The 18,692-nt window shown below is 37.2% G+C and overlaps 1 pseudogene; it reads left to right on the forward strand.

Annotated features, from left to right (window-relative positions):
- Positions 1-14,297: 14,297 nt before the first annotated feature.
- LOC127492255 (U2 spliceosomal RNA) lies at positions 14,298-14,387 on the forward strand (annotated as a pseudogene).
- The last annotated feature ends 4,305 nt before the right edge of the window (positions 14,388-18,692 follow it).

An 18,692-nucleotide genomic window follows, 5' to 3' on the forward strand; every position in this document is an offset into this window, starting at 1 on the left:
ATTAAATTAAATAAAAGTTTAAAAAAAGAGCAATTAGGGAGGAAAAAGAAATAAAAGTCATTAAAAATGGAATCCAGGAAGTCAAAATATCCATGTTCACAGATGACATTATAAATAGGAAAAAACCTAAACACTCACAATGCTAATAGAACTGATAAACCCATTCAGCAAATCTGCAGGTTTCAAAATAACATATAAAATAGTAGCTTTTTATGCAAATAATAAACTCACTGAAACAGAAATCAAGAAAGAAATTCCGTTCACAATAGCAACAGAAAATCAAATATTTAGGAGTAAATTTCACCAAAGTAGTGAAGGATCTCTACAATGAAAATTATAAAACATTTATGAAAGAATTTATCAAATACACAAGAAAATAGAAGGATATTTTTGCTCATGGATTAGAAGAATTAGTATCATTAAAATTTCTTAATTGTCTATTTCCAGAAATACAAATGACATTCTTTACAGAATTAAGATATAACAATCCTAGAATTCTAACTAAATCACAAAAGACCTAAAATAGCAAAAGCCATCATGAAAGGATTAAAAATATCAAGCTAGAGTCAGTATATTACCTGACTTCAAAGCATACTACAAAGCTATAGTAACAAAAACAGCATGGTATTGACATAAAAACCAACACATGCATCAGTGAAACAGCAGAGAGAGATCAGAAAGTAATCCATATACTTACATCTAATTGGTTTTTGACAAAAATTTCTAGACCATACATTGGAGAAAGGATGATCTCTTCAATAAATAGAACTCAAATAACTGGACACACATATGTAGAAAAATTAGATCCCTACCTCTCATCATATACCATAATCAACTCAAGGTGGATTAAAGACCTAAAATAAGGGGCCGGCGCTGTGGCTCACTTGGTTAATCCTCTGCTTGCAGCACCAGCATCCCATATGGGTGCTGGGTTCTAATCCTGGTTGCTCCTCTTCCAGTCCAGCTCTTTATTGTAGCCTGGGAGGGTAGTGGAGGATGACCCAAGTGCTAGGGCACCTGCACCCACATGGGAGACCAGGAAGAAGCACCTGGCTCTTGGCTTCAGATTGGCACAGCTCCAGCCATAGTGGTCATTTGGGGAATGAACCAATGGATGGAAGACCTTCCTCTCTCTCTCTCTCTCTCTCACTGTCTATAACTCTACCTGCCAAATAAAAAAATTAAAAAAAAGACCTAAAATAAGACTTGAGACTATGAAATTGCTGGAAGAAAATGCAGGGGAAAGCTTTTAAAATATCAGTGTTAGTGATGACTTCTTGGATAAGAGCCCCAAAGTACAGGAAAAAAAAAAGCAAAACTATATAAATGAGATTATATCAAACTCAGAAACTTCTGCACAGCAAAAGAAGCAATCAACAGAGTGAAGACACAGCTGACAGAATAGGAAAAAGCATTTGTAAACTATTAGACAAAATATAAATTCTAAAGTATATCAGCAACTCAGAAACCGCCGCAAAAAAAAAAAAAAAAAAAATCAACCAATCTAATTAGGAAAGATCCTAATAGACAGTTTTCAAAAGAATAAATATAATGGCCAACAAATTTTTTTTTTTTTTTTTTTTTTTTTTTTGGACAGGCAGAGTGGACAGTGAGAGAGAGAGACAGAGAGAAAGTTCTTCCTTTGCCGTTGGTTCACCCTCCAATGGCCGCCGTGGCCGGCGCGCTGCAGCTGGAGCACCCCGCTGATCTGATGGCAGGAGCCAGGTGCTTCTCCTGGTCTCCCATGGGGTGCAGGGCCCAAGCACGTGGGCCATCCTCCACTGCACTCCCTGGCCACAGCAGAGAGCTGGCCTGGAAGAGGGGCAACTGGGACAGAATCCGGCGCCCCCACCAGGACTAGAAGCTGGCATGCTGGTGCCACAAGGCGGAGGATTAGCCTAGTGAGCCGCGGCGCCGGCCCCAACAAATATATTTTTAAAAATGCCTAATGTAGCTCTCCATAATGAAAACTGCAGTGAGATATCAGCACAAACTTACCAGGATGGCTGTTGTCCAACAAATGGTGACAAATGCTGGTGAGGATGTAGAGAAATAGGAAGTGTAAGTCAGTGCAGCCACTTTGGAAAACAGTATGGAGAGTACTTACAATACTAGCAATAGTTGCCATATGATTTGTCAATCCCACTACTGTGTATATACTCAAAGTACACAAGCATACTTATAAAAGACACACGTTCCACCATGCTTATAGTAGTACAGCAGCCAAAATATGTAATCATACAAGGTGCCATCATCAGAAGAATGAATTTTAGAAAGTGGTAAGTATACACAATAGAATATTATTCAGTTACAAAAAGGATGAAAGTCAGGACCAGGTAAAAGCTGCTCCCTTTGACACCGGCATCCCATATGGGTGCCAGTTCATGTCCCTGCTGCTCCCTGTTAATGCTCATGGGAAAAGCAGCAGAAGATAATCCAAGTGTTTGGGCTGCTACACTCACATGGGAAGCTCTGGGCTTATTGTTTCGGCCTGGCCATGGCAGTTAACTGCCAATTTAGGAGCCAACCAGCAGATGCAAGATCTGCCTCTTTTTCTCTCCCTCTTTTTCTGTAACAATTTCAAAAAAAAAAAAAAGGATCAAATTCTATCTTTTGCATAAACATGTGTCCAACTGAAGGACATCATATTAAGTAAAATAAGCTGCACATAGAAAGACAAATATCACATTCTCCCTTACATATGGGAGCTACAATTTTAAAAACAGTTAAAATAAAAAGAAATGCCTGTATGTACCAGTGTTGCTACAAATTTAGCATTTGGTCAAATTGTTTTGAATCTTTGTCATGCAAGTTGTTACAAGTTATATACTACTATAGTTTTGACAATTTGTGACTGGATTGAAATTTACTAAGCGTTGGTGAAATTGACAGTTTTTCATTTGATAGATTTTTATAGCCCTTACCTATCTTCCTGAACTATGGTCTTTTGCTCTTTGTCTGTTGAACTCTTTATTTAGTGGAGCATTGATTTTATGTCTATAATGTAAGTAACAAATATGTTATCTAAAAAATAAAAAAATGTTAAAAATTACAAAAAGCATTGACATGAAAATTGAAACACAGGCACTGTGTAATAGAGTACACAGAAATATATTCATGCAGTTAGGTCCAACTGATGTTTGATAAAGTTTCAAAGAACATGATTTGGAAGGGGCAGTATGTTCAATGAAGAATTTTGAGAAATCTGAGTATATACCTGCAAAAGAATTAAATTATATTCTTATCATATTCCCTGCACATGAATCAACTCAAAATTTATTATAGATATAAATGTAATACCTAAAACTAAAAAGCTACTAAAAGAAACAAGACAAAAATCTATTGCCTCGATATTTTTGATATAACCCAAAAGCATAGACAACAAAAGCAAAAACAGACAAATGAAATTACACTACAATAAATAGCTTTTTCATGGCAGAAGAAATAAACAATGCTGAAGGAATAGTTGGCATAATAGAAGAAAATGTTTGTTACTGTACATCTGACAAAAGATTGGTATTTAGCCAACACAAGGAACTCAAACAACTCAAAAGCAATGTCATAATAATCCAACTAATAAATGAACCAAAGAACTGAGTAGACAATTGTGAAAAGAAGACATGTATCTGGGTTCATTGCATTTCTTAGCTATTGTGATTTGAGCTTCAATAAATATGAGGGTCCATCAACTGATGACTGGAAAACAAAATCACAATATATAACTGCTCACATTATACTACTACATAATTTATAATATTGCTACTCATATAATATATATATATATATAACTACTCTACATATATTACTATTCAGCTATAAAAAATAATGAAATCCTAACTTCTGAAAAAAAAAAAAAAAGAATGCAACTGGAAGCCGTTATACGTAGTGAATAAGCCAGTCCCCAAAAGAAAAAATGTCATGTTTTCCCTGACCTGTGATAACTAATGGAGTACCAAAATTGTAATGAATAGGAAATAAATTGACATTTTGAGATTCAAAAATTGTTTACAGCCTTTGTCTTGACTGTTCAGGAACAGTGTTGTTTTTCTTCTTAATAGTTGTTGAACTCTTTACTTACTGTAGAGTTAATGTTATGAGCATAAAGCAAACTGAAAACAGGGAATGAGAGATCAAAGGAGAGGAAGGGTGGGAGACTGGAAAGAAGGGAGAGGAGGGTGGGGGTTATCACTATGTTCCTAAATCCGTATATATGAAATACATGGAATTTGCTTACCTTAAATAAAATTTTAGAAAAGAAGACATATAAACGGCCAACATGTACACCAAAAAAAAAAAAAGTACATTACTGATCATTAGGCAGATGCAAATTAAAACCACAATGAGCTTTTATCACATTCCAGGAAAAATGACTATCATTATTGTGATAGGATGTTGAGAATGGGGAACTCTGTTAAGTGAGATGTTTATTATTATTATTATGGAAAATAGTAAAGAGGCTTATCAAAATGTATAAATAAAATTACCATGTAATCCAGCAATATAACTACTATATATATATATATATACATACTATACAAAGAATATTAAATACATAGATCAAAGACACATCTATATTCCCATATTTACTATATTATTTTCAGGTGTCTGATGTGACACAGCAGGTTAAACTACTGCTTGGGAAGCCCACGATCAATATCAGAGGGACTGGATTCAAGTTGCATTTGTGCTTCCATTCCAGCAACTTGTTATGGCACAAAAGGAAGCAGCTGAAAATGGCTCAGGTGCTTGGTACCTGTCAACCATGTGACAGACACAAATGAGGTTCCTGGAACCTGGTGTTGGTCTATCTCAGCCATGGCTGTTGCAGGCATTTGGAGCAGGAACTAGCAGATGGAAGACCTTTGTTTCTCTTCTTTCTCCTTCTTTCTCTTTCTCTTTCTCCTTCTCTTTCTCTTTCTCTTTCTCTTTCTCTTTCTCTTTCTCTTTCTCTTTCTCTTTCTCTTTCTCTTTCTCTTTCTCTTTCTCTCTCTCTCTCTCTCTCTCTCTTCCTCTTCCTCTTCCTCTTCCTCTTCCTCTTCCTCTTCTCCTTCCTTCCTTCCTTACTTCCTTCCTTCCTTCCTTCCTCCCTTCCTTCCTTTCTTCTTTTTCTTTCTTTGTTTCTTTCTTCTTCTTTCTCTCTGTCTCTCTTCCTCTTTCTCTCTCTCCTACCATGCCTTCCAAGGAAAAGAAAATAAGTACACAAACAAACAAACAACCAATGCTTACTGATGACTATAAGCAAATTAGACATTTTGATCTCTAAAACTACACACATTTTTAAAAACACAGGTTTTAGGTATTGAGATCAATGCAGACTAGGGCAACCACTCCTTCTGAGATGGATAGTAGGAATTCATGACATACTTCATTATTTCATTAATCATTAAGATACAATCACAGGAATTAGTTTTAATTTATTCTTTCTGAAAAACCATATCTTATTAGTATATCACACCCACTCATCAAGAATGAGCTATGGCAGAACTGTTAACTTGCCATTTACAAACTGCTGGCATTACTTTTAAAAGGGTGAGTATAAGTATAAGAATATGAGTATATTCTGCACTTTCGGTTGCCCATGGTTAATGCCAAATTATTAACAATGAGTTATGAGTTAAAACAGATTTAATATTTTTTTGATTTTATAATATAAAGAGTAGACTGATGAAAATGATTCTACTGAAACAGATTTGATCTCACAGGAAAAAAAAATGCATTCCATCATTTCTCTGAGCCCTTTCTTTTAATCCTCATGAATTGCTTAAATGGTAACCCATAAAGAAACTGCTATGGAAAATATAAAATATATTCAGAAAAAACTTTCAGTACAAAACAAAAATACTACTTTTCTAAAATATTTTACTAGAAAAAAATGATCAGGGGGATATGCAAAAACTGGTGTTTATTTACAAATAATAAAATGTTCACTTTTTTCCTCCATTTCTCAGTAGTTATTTAACCTTGACAATGTCTATGTCATTGATTTTTGTCCCCTTTTCTATTGAATTACGGCGTCAAGGTTCAGTAATTATCAGAAAAAGACACCGATGTGTTCTACCTTCTGACATATGAGAGAGTAAAATTCATCTTACTTGATTAACAATAAAGAGTGAAAATAATGTTTGCAAAACTGGAAAATTAATACATATACATATGAATTTAATGCAATTGTTTTCATTTTACACAAATAAATCTAAATTCAAATATTTTGAATTAGCTTATTTAAAATTTATAGATTTTTATCCAAATGTTATACAGATACTTGATTGCAATGAAACGGAATTTTATTCTAGAAATAAGTAAGAGGATTCTGTTAAAACAAAGTTGCTAATTGAACACAATGGATCTCCTGAATAACCCAACAAATTTCTTTGAGACAGTCTCTCAATACCATTTTCCTTTTAGTAAGTGTTTTCTCGGTCCATTAGGTTGAATCCAATTTTCTTGATCTTGTGCTACAGAGATTTCTGCTGTCTCTACCTTCAAGGTTGTCTGGTTTTATTTGATCCTACTTAGGGTTTAGTATAGCTGTCTTTGACTGAAGGTGAGCAACACTTTATGGTCAATGGAGTAATAAAAAAAAATCAGTTTTGCTGTGAGCATATGCATGTTCAAACTACTAGAATTCTGAAAATTTTCTTAACAAACAACTCAATGATGTTGTGCAAGGTTTTTTTTTTTTTAATAACTCATGACATTTCAAAGAATCTAGGGTGTTTTTTTTAACAATGCTTTTTCTAAATTTTGTAGATATTTCTGAGTATAAGAACTTTATGCCATCATTCCCAAAGTTATCTAGATTTTCATTGTGCTCACTCACTCGATGATTAGCAGGATCCAGTGCCACAAGGCTTATTCCAATTAGGATATCTGTTACTTTCTGGTAGCTTCTCTAATTGACTTGCCATGTAGGCCTCATATGTTTGCAAGAAAGTGTGTTTGCAGGCTTGGAATGTATACCACGCAGAATAAGAGTCCAGAATTTGCAACCAGACTACAGAGAATTGCAATTCTGTCACTTGCTAGCTGTATGTTTTAGGATAAGTTACTTAAATTCTTTATGGCCCAGCTTTCTCATATGAGGGTAATTATGAGTATATACCTCGGCCGGTGCTGTGGCTCACTAGGCTAATCCTCCACCTTGCGGCGCCAGCACACTGGGTTCTAGTCCCGGGCGGGGCACCGGATTCTGTCCTGGTTGCCCCTCTTCTAGGCCAGCTCTCTGCTGTGGCCAGGGAGTGCAGTGGACGATGGCCCAGGTGCTTGGGCCCTGCACCCCATGGGAGACCAGGAGAAGCACCTGGCTCCTGCCATCGGATCAGTGCGGTGCGCTGGCCGCAGCGCGCCGGCCACGGCGGCCATTGGAGGGTGAACCAACGGCAAAGGAAGACCTTTCTGTCTCTCTCTCTCACTGTCCACTCTGCCTGTCAAAAAAAAAATAATAAAAATAAAAAAATTTTAAAAATGAGTATATACCTCAAAGAGTTTCTATGAGAAGCAAATGTGCTAATGTAAATATGGTACTAGAACCATAAGTGATATTCTGCAAGCAGTATGTAGGTGCTAATGATTACAAAAATTACTCAGTAATAACATATGTTAGTGCAATTAGTTTATATTTCAAATGATACCTTGTTCATTAAAAGTTCTAAATATTATGTACATGAACTAACGGGCTTTATAAAATTTAAAACAGGAAAAGAATAGTCTCTGTATTATTCCTTCCTATATACCTTTCTTTGAAACTGGTAGTGAATAAATTTTTTTTTTCTTTTTTTTTTTTTTTTTTTTTTTTTTTTGACAGGCAGAGTGGACAGTGAGAGAGAGAGACAGAGAGAAAGGTCTTCCTTTGCCGTTGGTTCACCCTCCAATGGCTGCCGCGGCCGGCGCGCTGCGGCCGGCGCACCGCACTGATCCGATGGCAGGAGCCAGGAGCTTTTCCTGGTCTCCCATGGGGTGCAGGGCCCAAGCACTTGGGGCATCCTCCACTGCACTCCCTGGCCACAGCAGAGAGCTGGCCTGGAAGAGGGGCAATCGGGACAGAATCCGGCGCCCCGACCGGGACTAGAACCCGGTGTGCCGGCGCCGCTAGGCGGAGGATTAGCCTAGTGAGCCGCGGCGCCTAAATTTTTAAATCCTAAAGCATACAGATATATTTTGAATTCATCTTCCTACTACTAGTTAGTCAAAGAATACAAAATGTAGTCACATTTACAATATATTTATATTTTATTGATTAATTTGTGGAACATAAATCTGTCACAGTTAACAAAAATCTTCTGAGGAAGAGAAAAATATAAGTAATTATAAAGCATAATTGTAATTGATTATTTAATCAGACTCATTATATTATAAGAAGCAAGGGAATATTTCTGGATGTTTTAGTAAATTATGCTAATAGCCATGATTTTTATCTAAAGAAATATAGAAGAGATTAGGTTTTTATGTGATGTTAGTGTTTAGATGATTAAGTTTCCTGTGGAATGTACAGACTAATTCAGCCTTAATGACTTACAAAATTCAAAAACAAGTTATTTACTATTATTTGGAAGGCAGAGCGAAAAACAGATTTTCCATCCACTAGTTCTCTTCTCAAATGTCTGCATCCAGACAGATCTTCACCAAGCACAAGCTAGGTATCAGGAACTACCACATGGATAACAGGGGCCTGCTATTAAGATCACATTCTTCTGCCTTCCCCTGCACATTAACAGAAAGCTGGATTAAAAACTCATTGCAAGCAGTAGCTTAACCAACTGTGCCACAATATCACCCCCTCCATTATAGTATCAACATATATCTTGCATTTGGCCGTCTACTTACTTTTCCCAGTGTAATTTGTATTTTCATGTACTCATGTTATTTTACAGCACTCTTATGCTTCATCTTGAAGAGCTCACTATGGCTTTTCTTTTTTTTTTTTTTTTTTTTTGACAGGCAGAGTGGACAGTGAGAGAGAGAGACAGAGAGAAAGGTCTTCCTTTGCCATTGGTTCACCCTCCAATGGCCGCCGCGGCCGGCGCGCTGCGGCCGGCGCACTGCGCTGATCCGATGGCAGGAGCCAGGAGCCAGGTGCTTTTCCTGGTCTCCCATGGGGTGCAGGGCCCAAGCACCTGGGCCATCCTCCACTGCACTCCCTGGCCACAGCAGAGAGCTGGGCTGGAAGAGGGGCAACCGGGACAGAATCCGGCGCCCCGACCGGGACTAGAACCCGGTGTGCCGGCGCCGCTTTTCTTGTAAGGTAGGTTTATTGTTGAAAACCCTGAGCTTTTGTTTGTGTACTAAAGTCTTTAAAGTCTTTATTTCTTTTTCTTTCCTGGAAGACAGATTTGTCAAGTAAAGTGTTTGTTTTGTTTTTGTTTTTTTATACCTTCAGCACATTGAATGTATCATCCCAATTTTGTTGGTTCTGCAATTTTCGTTTAGAATTCCACTGGTAGACTCATGAGAGGATCTTTTAAAATCTTTTTGCTTTCAAGAAGATTTTTGTCCTTTTTTTAATACTTCTATGATATATTGTGGTGGGATCCTTTTTGAATTCAGTGTTTTCTGAGACATTTGACTTTTCTCTATCTGCATGTTTATATCTTTCTCCATATAGAAATTTAAATTCAGGATTATTTTTAGCTATTATTTCATCAAATAGCCTATCTGTCCTTTTTCAACTCTGAAATACCTATAATGTAAAAGTATGCTTTCTTGATTCTTTTCCTGTTTATTCCATTGATCTTGTTCATCTTTTTCATTCTATTCTTTCTTTTTTACTGTGTATTTTAAAATAACTTGTCTTCCAGTTCACAGATTCTTTTTTCTGATCATTTTTGCTATCAATGCTATATATTATAATATTCATTCATGTGTTGCAGTTTGAGTTCTGAAATTTCTGTAAATGTTTACAAATCATTTCAATCTCGCCTTTAAACTTACATTTTTTATTTATTGATTCTCTTTTTCTGTTCAGTTGCTTCTCTGTGTTCTCTTGAATTGGCTAAGCTTCTTGAGAATAATTATTCTGATTTATTTCTCAGGGAATTTCAAGTTTTCCATTTCTTTCAGGGTCAGTTACCAGCAAGTTATTATATTGTTTTGTTGGTTGCATATTTCATTGATTTTTCATGTATCTTGCTTCCTCGCCTGTAGATTGTGCATTTGATAGAGCATGTGCTTCTTTCAAACCTTAGTGATTGTTTTGAATAGACATGGGTGAAAGAGCCCTGGCTGTGGAAGTTATGCTAGTTCTGGTTCCAGTGAGGGCAAAATGGCAGTTACCAGAGAGATCTGTTAGCTAGAATCGGCACTGCCAACCATATGTCTTAAGCAGTGATGGGCAACAAGGCTATTGAGATTTTTATGCCTTAAACTGCTCAAGTCCTTCTGATGTCTTTCATTCACTGAGGAAGTTATAGCTTCAAAGATCTTTCTTAGCATTGGATATAGCTTCTGAGCAAAAATGCAGTGCCATCAGCACCCATCAGTGTTTGATGTGTGCCATGCACCAAGGGCCATGAAACCCCAGAGTCTGAACCATGGTCTCATGTGAGTGGACCAATGCACTAGGGTGCCTACTAAGCTTGGAAAGACAGTGTCTCTGATGTTTCAGCTATGAGTGCATGCAGTGCAACTGTGTAACTCACTTCTGCAGTATAGACAAGCCAGAAGCTCTATCAGCTAATAATCTGGGTACCCTAACTTCTGACAGTGGTTCTGATGCCAGATTATTGTTATTCATTAAATAGCTGTGGAGCCAAGCTCAGTAGTATGGTTGTATATAGGAACAAAGTTCTGTGGACAAATAACCAAGGCCTGAAATGAGCTAGACCCTAGCAACAGTTGCTCTGGTGTTTTAGGTTCAAGGACACATGGTCTGGCCAAAAAGTAAAGTCTAAAACATGGATTAGAGATGAATGCCTGTACAGTCCAAATCAGGGATATGTCCGTGCATGGGACAGCAACAGCTTTAGATCTGGAGTGAAAGCAGAATTCGGAAGGGCTGGAGTTCTGGTCCTGGCACCAGACAAAAGTGGCTTCATCCTGGAACCTGGTGGGATACAGCAATGATTCATTTTTTGGGAAGTCCATGACAGGGAGGACTGTTAGTTATCTCACTGGGCTAAGCTCTGCAGCAACTCTTTCTCTATGTGGTTATTCTGCTTATATACCACTGTGTTGCTGCAAACTACTACATGGATACATGGGCCTCCTCAATGCTGTTATACCCATGTTTGTATTTTGTGGACAAAAATAGTTTATAAATCCTACTCTGCCATCTTGCTCAGCTTCTGATTCTTGATACAATGTATAAATTTGCTTTATGGCTTGTATTATAACACATGAGTTCAATCACTTTTAAAGCTTCCATGCAAATCCTGTATTTCCTGAATATTTCGCTCTTAAAAACTTCAACAATTAAACATACCTTACCCATTCTCTTCAAACATCTATCCTGTCTCTTCTTATCTGCCATCTCACTATCTATATATGACTTTCCGGAAAGGGAGAGGGAGAGGAAGAGGGAAAAAGAGAAGGAGAGAGAGAGAGAGGAGAGAGAGAGAGAGAGAGAGAGAGAAGAAGAAGAAGAAGAAGAAGAAGAAGGAGGAGGAGGAGGAGGAGGAGGAGGAGGAATTATTACTTTGTCAGCTCATCTCTCCACATCATGTCCTTACTGCTACCATTTTAGGGTTTAGTTCAACTGCTCATACCACTATCCAAGACGTATCCCTTCATTTTGCATAACTTGAGTAGTCCCCTCTTTCTTTATGTTCAAGGGCACTTTCCCAATGATTCTCCATTTTATCTAAGAATTATTGATTTTTTTCTCATAACTGGATCATTCCTATCAAAATATAATATGACATTTATCCTATTGTATTTTGGTCTTGTAATTCATGCCAGCTACTGTCCAATTGTTATCTGTGTCCCCGTTCATTTCAAAATGCCAAGTGTTGTCTAGACTCTTCGCATCTAATTCATCACATTTCACTTTATCTGTCAATATTTATACACAGACTTTCTATATCCCTTCTGCAAAAATGCGTCTATAAAATTCGGCATTGTCATTTTGCAGTGGAAATTATATGACAGTTATACATGACAGAACCTGAAGTTTAGAAGGGCTCATCCATGGAAGCAGGAGTGATGGAGATCCGAAGGGAGTGAGGAACAGAGCGGAAGAAGTATCATTTTTCTTCTGCTTGCAGTCTCTGGAAAGATCACAAATTGACTGCCCTCAGAAGGGAGACAGTTTATTTCAATGACTCTTTCATTGTTTACTTGCTCACCTCAAAATTCCATTATTTTTTTTTCCTGTACAACCTCAGTGGACTTATGCGTCTGCATAAGTAACTGAGAAACACTGTTCCAATGAGTGACTCAGGCTTAATCAGAAAACCAGAGCCTGTTTGGGAAGCACAGTTCGTTTTTAATGCATAATAATGAAAGATAATTTCTAATTGCAAGCAGATTTAAATACTGGCATAAAAAGGCATTAAGTAAATATTTGTGGATAGGGTGGAATGATCATGAAGATGTGTCCTTCATAACTAAAGACATTTAAGAGCTTTTTACAACTATAACTGGTATTCTGAGAGCAAAAGCTAACAAGTAAAAGCCAAATGTATTTATATAAATATACAAATGCATATTCATACAAATTATATTAGTCCCAGGATATTTTAACTTCTTAATTGCGCCACTAATTTTTTGTTCTTTACAAACATTTCGTTATAAAAATGGTTATGTGTTACAAATGTTATGTGCTATAAGTTTAATGGCTGACTTCTCATCAGTCTATGGAATCAGAAGATAGTGGATTTACACAATTAAAATGCTGAAAGAAAACACTAACTGAAAAGCAAATAGGCTGACTTGCCCCAAGTGGTGGAGTTGGAAGCATACCAGGGGATTCCAATTCAATCCCATCGAGGTGGCATGTACCAATGCCATCTCACTGTTCCAGGTGATCAGTTTCACTTCACAGTTGGTCATGGTGAAGGGACTGGGAGTCAAAGGGAGCACATAGACAAGTCTAGTACCTGCTAACGCTAACTGATGGAGTAAATAAAGGGGAGAGTGATCCAACATGGGAAGTGAGATACTCAGCAGACTCATAGAATGGCAGATGTCCTAAATAGCACTCTGGCCTCAGAATCAGCCCTAAAGGCATTCGGAGCTGGCTGAAAAGCTCATAAGAGTATTTCAGGCATGGAAAGCCAAGACACTCTGGCAAAAGATCTCTGCGAGTGAGATCCCAGTGGAAAGAACAGGTCATCAAAGAAGGAGGTACCTTTCTCTGAAGGGAGGAGAGAACCTCCACTTTGACTACGACCTTGTCTAAACAAGATAAGAGTCGGAGAACTCAGAGGGCTTCCATAGCCTTGGAAACTCATGACTGGAGCATAGGGAGATTACTGATGCCATAGACAGGAGTGTCAATTGGTAAAGTCAACAACAGGAGTCACTGTGCACTTACTCCTCATGTAGGATCTCTATCCCTAATGTGCTGTACATTGAGATTTAATGCTATAACGAGTACTCAAACAATATATTTTACTTTGTGTTTCTATGGGGGTGCAAACTGTTGAAATCTTTACTTAATGCATACTAAACTGATCCTCTGTAAAAAAAAAAAAAAAAAAAAAAGAAAGAAAAGAAATTATCAATTCCCAACTTGACTCTCACTGGGATTAAACATGACAATAGGGCTGCTCTGATTTCATCATCATTTGAAAAAAATCATCTATTATTTTTCACTTTATGTTTCTGTGTGGGAGCAAACTGTTGAAATCTTTACTTAATGTATACTAAGCTGATCTTCTGTATATTAAGATAATCGAAAATGAATCTTGATGTGAATGGAAGGGGAGAGGGAGTGGGAAAGGGGAGGGTTGTGGGTGGGAGGGACGGTATGGGGGGGAAGCCATTGTAATCCATAAGTCGTACTTTGGAAATTTATATGCATTAAATAAAAGTTTAAAAAAAATATTTTTCAATAAAGAAAGATAAATTCTGGCTGGCGCCGCGGCTCAATAAGCTAATCTTCCACCTTGCGGCGCGGGCACACCGGGTTCTAGTCTTGGTCAGGGCACCGGATTCTGTCCTGGTTGCCCCTCTTCCAGGCCAGCTCTCTGCTGTGGCCCGGGAGTGCAGTGGAGGATGGCCCAAGTACTTGGGCCCTGCACCCGCATGGGAGACCAGGAGAAGCACCTGGCTCCTACCTTCGGATCAGCATGATGCGCCGGCCACAGCGTGCCAGCCACGGCGGCCATTGGAGGGTGAACCAACAGCAAAGGAAGACCTTTCTCTCTGTCTCGGCTTTTTGGCTAAAATCAAGTGTAGTATCTGTTCTTATCAGTTTTTCCTCTAATTTTGTTTCTTTCCTCTTACTAATTTTGGATTTGTTTTGTTATTGCTTTTCTAGGTCCTTGAGATTAATGATATTTCTTTTATTTGGTACCTTTGTAATTTCTTCATGTAGGCACTAATTGCTATAAACTTCCCTCTTAACACTGCTTTTGCTGTACTCATAAGTTTTGATATGATATATTGTCATCTTCATTTGATTATAGAAATTTTTGATTTATTCAATGACCAAGACCAAGTGGAATTAATGACTGGTATGCAAAGATACTTCAATATTTGCAAATCAATAAATGTGATACATCACATTAACAAACTGAAGAACAAAACCATATGGTTATCTGAATAGATGCAGAGAAAGCATTCAATAAAATAATAGCATCCTTTCATGATGAAAACCTTAAGCAAATTGGGTTTAGTAGGAATATTCCTTAACACAATCAAGGCAATTTGTGACAAACCCACGGTCAACATCCTATTGAATGGAGAAAAGTTGGAAGAACTCCTAGTAAAATCCAGAAACAAATGAGGATGCCCACTCCCACCGTTGCTATTCAATAAAGTTCTGCAAGTTTCAGTGAGAGCCATCACGCAAGAAAAAGAAATCAAAGGGATACAAATTGGAAACTAGGAAATCAAACTATCCCTATTTACGGATGACATGATTCTATATATAGGGGATTCAAAAGACTCCACTGAGAGACAATTGGAACTCATAAAAGTGTTTGGTAAGGTGGAAGGATGTAAAGTCAACACAAATATCAATAGCCTTTGTATACATAGACAATGCCATAGCTGAGAAAGAACTTTCTAAGATTAATCCATTAGCTGGCACCACGGCTCAATAGGCTAATCCTCTGCCTAGCGGCTCCGGCACATGGGGTTCTAGTTCTGGTAGGGGCACGGGATTCTGTCCCAGTTGCCCCTCTTCCAGGCCAGCTCTCTGCTGTGGCCCAGGAGTGCAGTGGAGGATGGCCCAGGTACTTGGGCCCTGCACCCCATGGGAGACCAGGGGAAGCACCTGGCTCCTGCCTTCGGATCAGCACAGTGCGCCGGCCATAGCATGCTGGCCATGGCGGCCATTGGAGGGTGAACCAACGGCAAAAGGAAGACCTTTCTCTCTGTCTCTCTCTCTCACTGTTCACTCTGCCTGTCAAAAAAAAAAAAAAAAAAAAAAAAAAAAAAAAAAAAAAAAGATTAATCCATTCACAATTGCTCCAAAAAGAGTTAAATATCTTGGGATAAATTTAATCAGGTTGTCAAAGATCTCTAAGATGAAAATTATAAAACACTAAAGAAAAAAATAGAAGAGGTCATTAAAAAATTGAAAAAAATTTCCAAGTTCATTGGAAGAATCAACATCATCAAAATGTCCATACCAGCAAAGCAATTTACAAATTCAATGTGATCCCAATCTAAATACCAATGACATTCTTCTCAGATATAGAAAAAATGATACTAAAATTCAAATGTAAACAAGAGTCCCAGATAGCTAAAGCAATCTCATACAACAAAAAGAAGGCCAGAAGCATCACAAGGCATCACAATACCTGATTTCAAGAATAATACAGGGAAGTTATAATCAAAACGTTCTGGAATAGCACAAAAACAGACTTGTAGACCAATGAAACAGAATAGAAACTCCAGAAATCAATGCATGCTACTATAACCAATTTATCTTTGACAAAGGAGCTAAAGTCAATCCCTGGAACAAGAATAAGGACAGTCTCTTTAAAAAATGATGCTGGTGAAACTGGATCTCCATGGGCAGAAGTTCGAAACTAAATCTATACCTCACACCTTACTCAAAAATCCACTCAAAATGTATCAACAACCTAAATCTATAACCAGATAACATCAAACTACTACAGAACATTAAAGACATTGGCAAGACATTGGCCTAGGCAGACTTCTTGGAAAAGATCTCAGAAACACAGGCAATCAAAGCCAAAATTGACAAATGAGATTCCATCAAGCTGAGAAGTTTTTGCACTGCAAAATAAACATTCAGGAAAGAAAGGACAGACAGAATGAGAGAAAATTTTTGCAAACTATGCAACTATTAAAGTGTTAAATCCAAAATCTACAAAAAGTTCAAGAAATTCAATAACAAAACATACAATCCATTTAAGTAGTGGGCAAAGGACCTGAATAGGCATTTTTCAAGAGAGGAAATCCAAATGGCCAGCAGAAACTCACAAAAATGCTCAGTTTCACTAGGCATCAGGGAAATGCAAATCAAAACCACAATGAGATTTCACCTTATTCCAGTTAGAGTGGATCTCATACATAAATCAACGAATAACAAATGCTGGTGACGATTTGGGGAAAAAGATATCCTAGTTCACTGTTGGTGGTAATGTAAACTGATGCAGCCACAGTGGAATACCATATAGAGGTACCTCAGGAAACTGAATATAGAGTTACCATATGACCCAGCCATTCCACTCCTGGGAATTTATACAGGCCAAAGGAAATAAGCATATGAAAGAGTTATCTGTACCCCCCATGTTAGCTATCACAAAATTCACATTTCTATTTGCTCATAAATTATGTAATAGCTAATTGTGAATGAAATTGAACCTCCTATGCTTTGTAACACTAGGAACTTATTTCTTATAGCTAATGCTGATTTGTTATCCATTATTCAACCTCCTTCTTTCCACCCTTACCATTCCCACTCTTTAGTAACTACTACATTGCATTCAGGTTGAGTTTTCCTAGCTTCCATCTGAGAGGGAGCATGGTACTTGCCTTTCTGTATTGCTTATTTTACTTAAATTTCTCTTCATTAAGCTTCATTTTATATCTGCCAGTAGATGACCAGATAAAGAAGGTCAGGTATATATGCACAATGAAATATTATTCAGGCATAAAAAGAATAAAATCTGTGGTCAGGTTGAATTCGGCTTACAACACTGGCAGCAGCTGATGGAAGATTCTCTCTCTCTCTCAACTCTGCCTTCCAAATAAATAAATAAATAAATATTTTTTAAAAAGAATGAAATCCTTTAAATTGTAGCAACATGGATGGAATTATCTCGACTTTTTCCGATGGAACCTATTTGATGACATTACACTTCAGAGATGTGCATCCTTAATATCACCTTGCATTCTCCTTCACACATTCATATTTAAAGTGACTTAGTCTCCACCTGAGAATAGTGGTTTTATGGAGAGTGTCCTGCTGAAAAGTATCACTCTATTTTCAAAATCAAATTATCAAATAGATGGATATAATCATTTTGACTAGAATTCAATTAGAATATATCGTGTATGAACAGCAATCCTATTTGTGGCTGTTTAAGGTCACACCTTTGTGTAAAGGATGGCCTTCTAGGTAATGCACTTCTATTTTCAGTATCATTGTGAGACCTTGAAGAGTAAAGATTTTGGACCAAGAGGGAAAGGGAAGCTATTTGGAAGCAGAAATTATTTTGACATTCTTCAAATCATGGTGCTTTATAATACATTGGAGTGTTATGTTCAGATTAAAAAGTAAAATTATTGAGACACATGACACATTCCACAAAAGATTTTTGCTCTGTACATGATGCTATAATAAATGGCACAACACATTGGAATACCTGATGTGAAACTAAATTTATAAAAGGTAAATTACCAATCTGGCAGGTGAAAGTTTGCTCAAGGTGTTCACATATTAATGTCACTGTCCAATGAATGCAAATGTATCTTTCAAAGGTAATTTTGAGAATTGTGTGACAGATTGTAGAGGAAAACAGTGATTTATCCCAGGTCAGAGCAGTACAAGTTACTGTTATGCTGTTCAGGAGAAGTAGTTGAAATATGTTGTTTTTAATTAATTCCAAAAATCTCCCTGGGGAATTTGGACCTAAAAAATTTCCATTAAGAGATTTCCACTAGTGAGTTTAATTTAAAAAAAAAATGAGTCCATTTTAAAGCACTCATTCTCAATATTTTTACCTTTTCAATCAGTTACCTCTAATGGGGCTGTACGTAAAGACATAGCTTGAGAAATTAAAATGGGTTCTTTGTGCTACCATATAGGCCATTATATGAAATTAGAACATTTAATTGTTAATCATAAAGCTCTGTAGCTGGAATAATAAGTACAGTTTGAATTAGCGTAGTGTTTATTTTTATAACTCCAAAATTTTCACTTAGCCAGCACAATAAACAGTACTCTTGTGATAAAATATTCAATGTAGTTTTAGACTTCTTAATTTATCCTCCTGAAGTAGTTAATAAATTCAGTCTCTAACTCGCATTTGTTATCATTATATGCCTGAATTTTTAGGACATGGTTTGTGAACAAATAGTTCCATCCTGAGAAAAACAGGCACAGAGACAATCTA

The sequence above is a fragment of the Oryctolagus cuniculus genome, chromosome 9, assembly GCF_051225735.1.
Source record: "Oryctolagus cuniculus isolate XC-2025 breed Fujian yellow rabbit chromosome 9, ASM5122573v1, whole genome shotgun sequence".
In the NCBI taxonomy this organism is placed as follows: Eukaryota; Metazoa; Chordata; class Mammalia; order Lagomorpha; family Leporidae; genus Oryctolagus; species Oryctolagus cuniculus.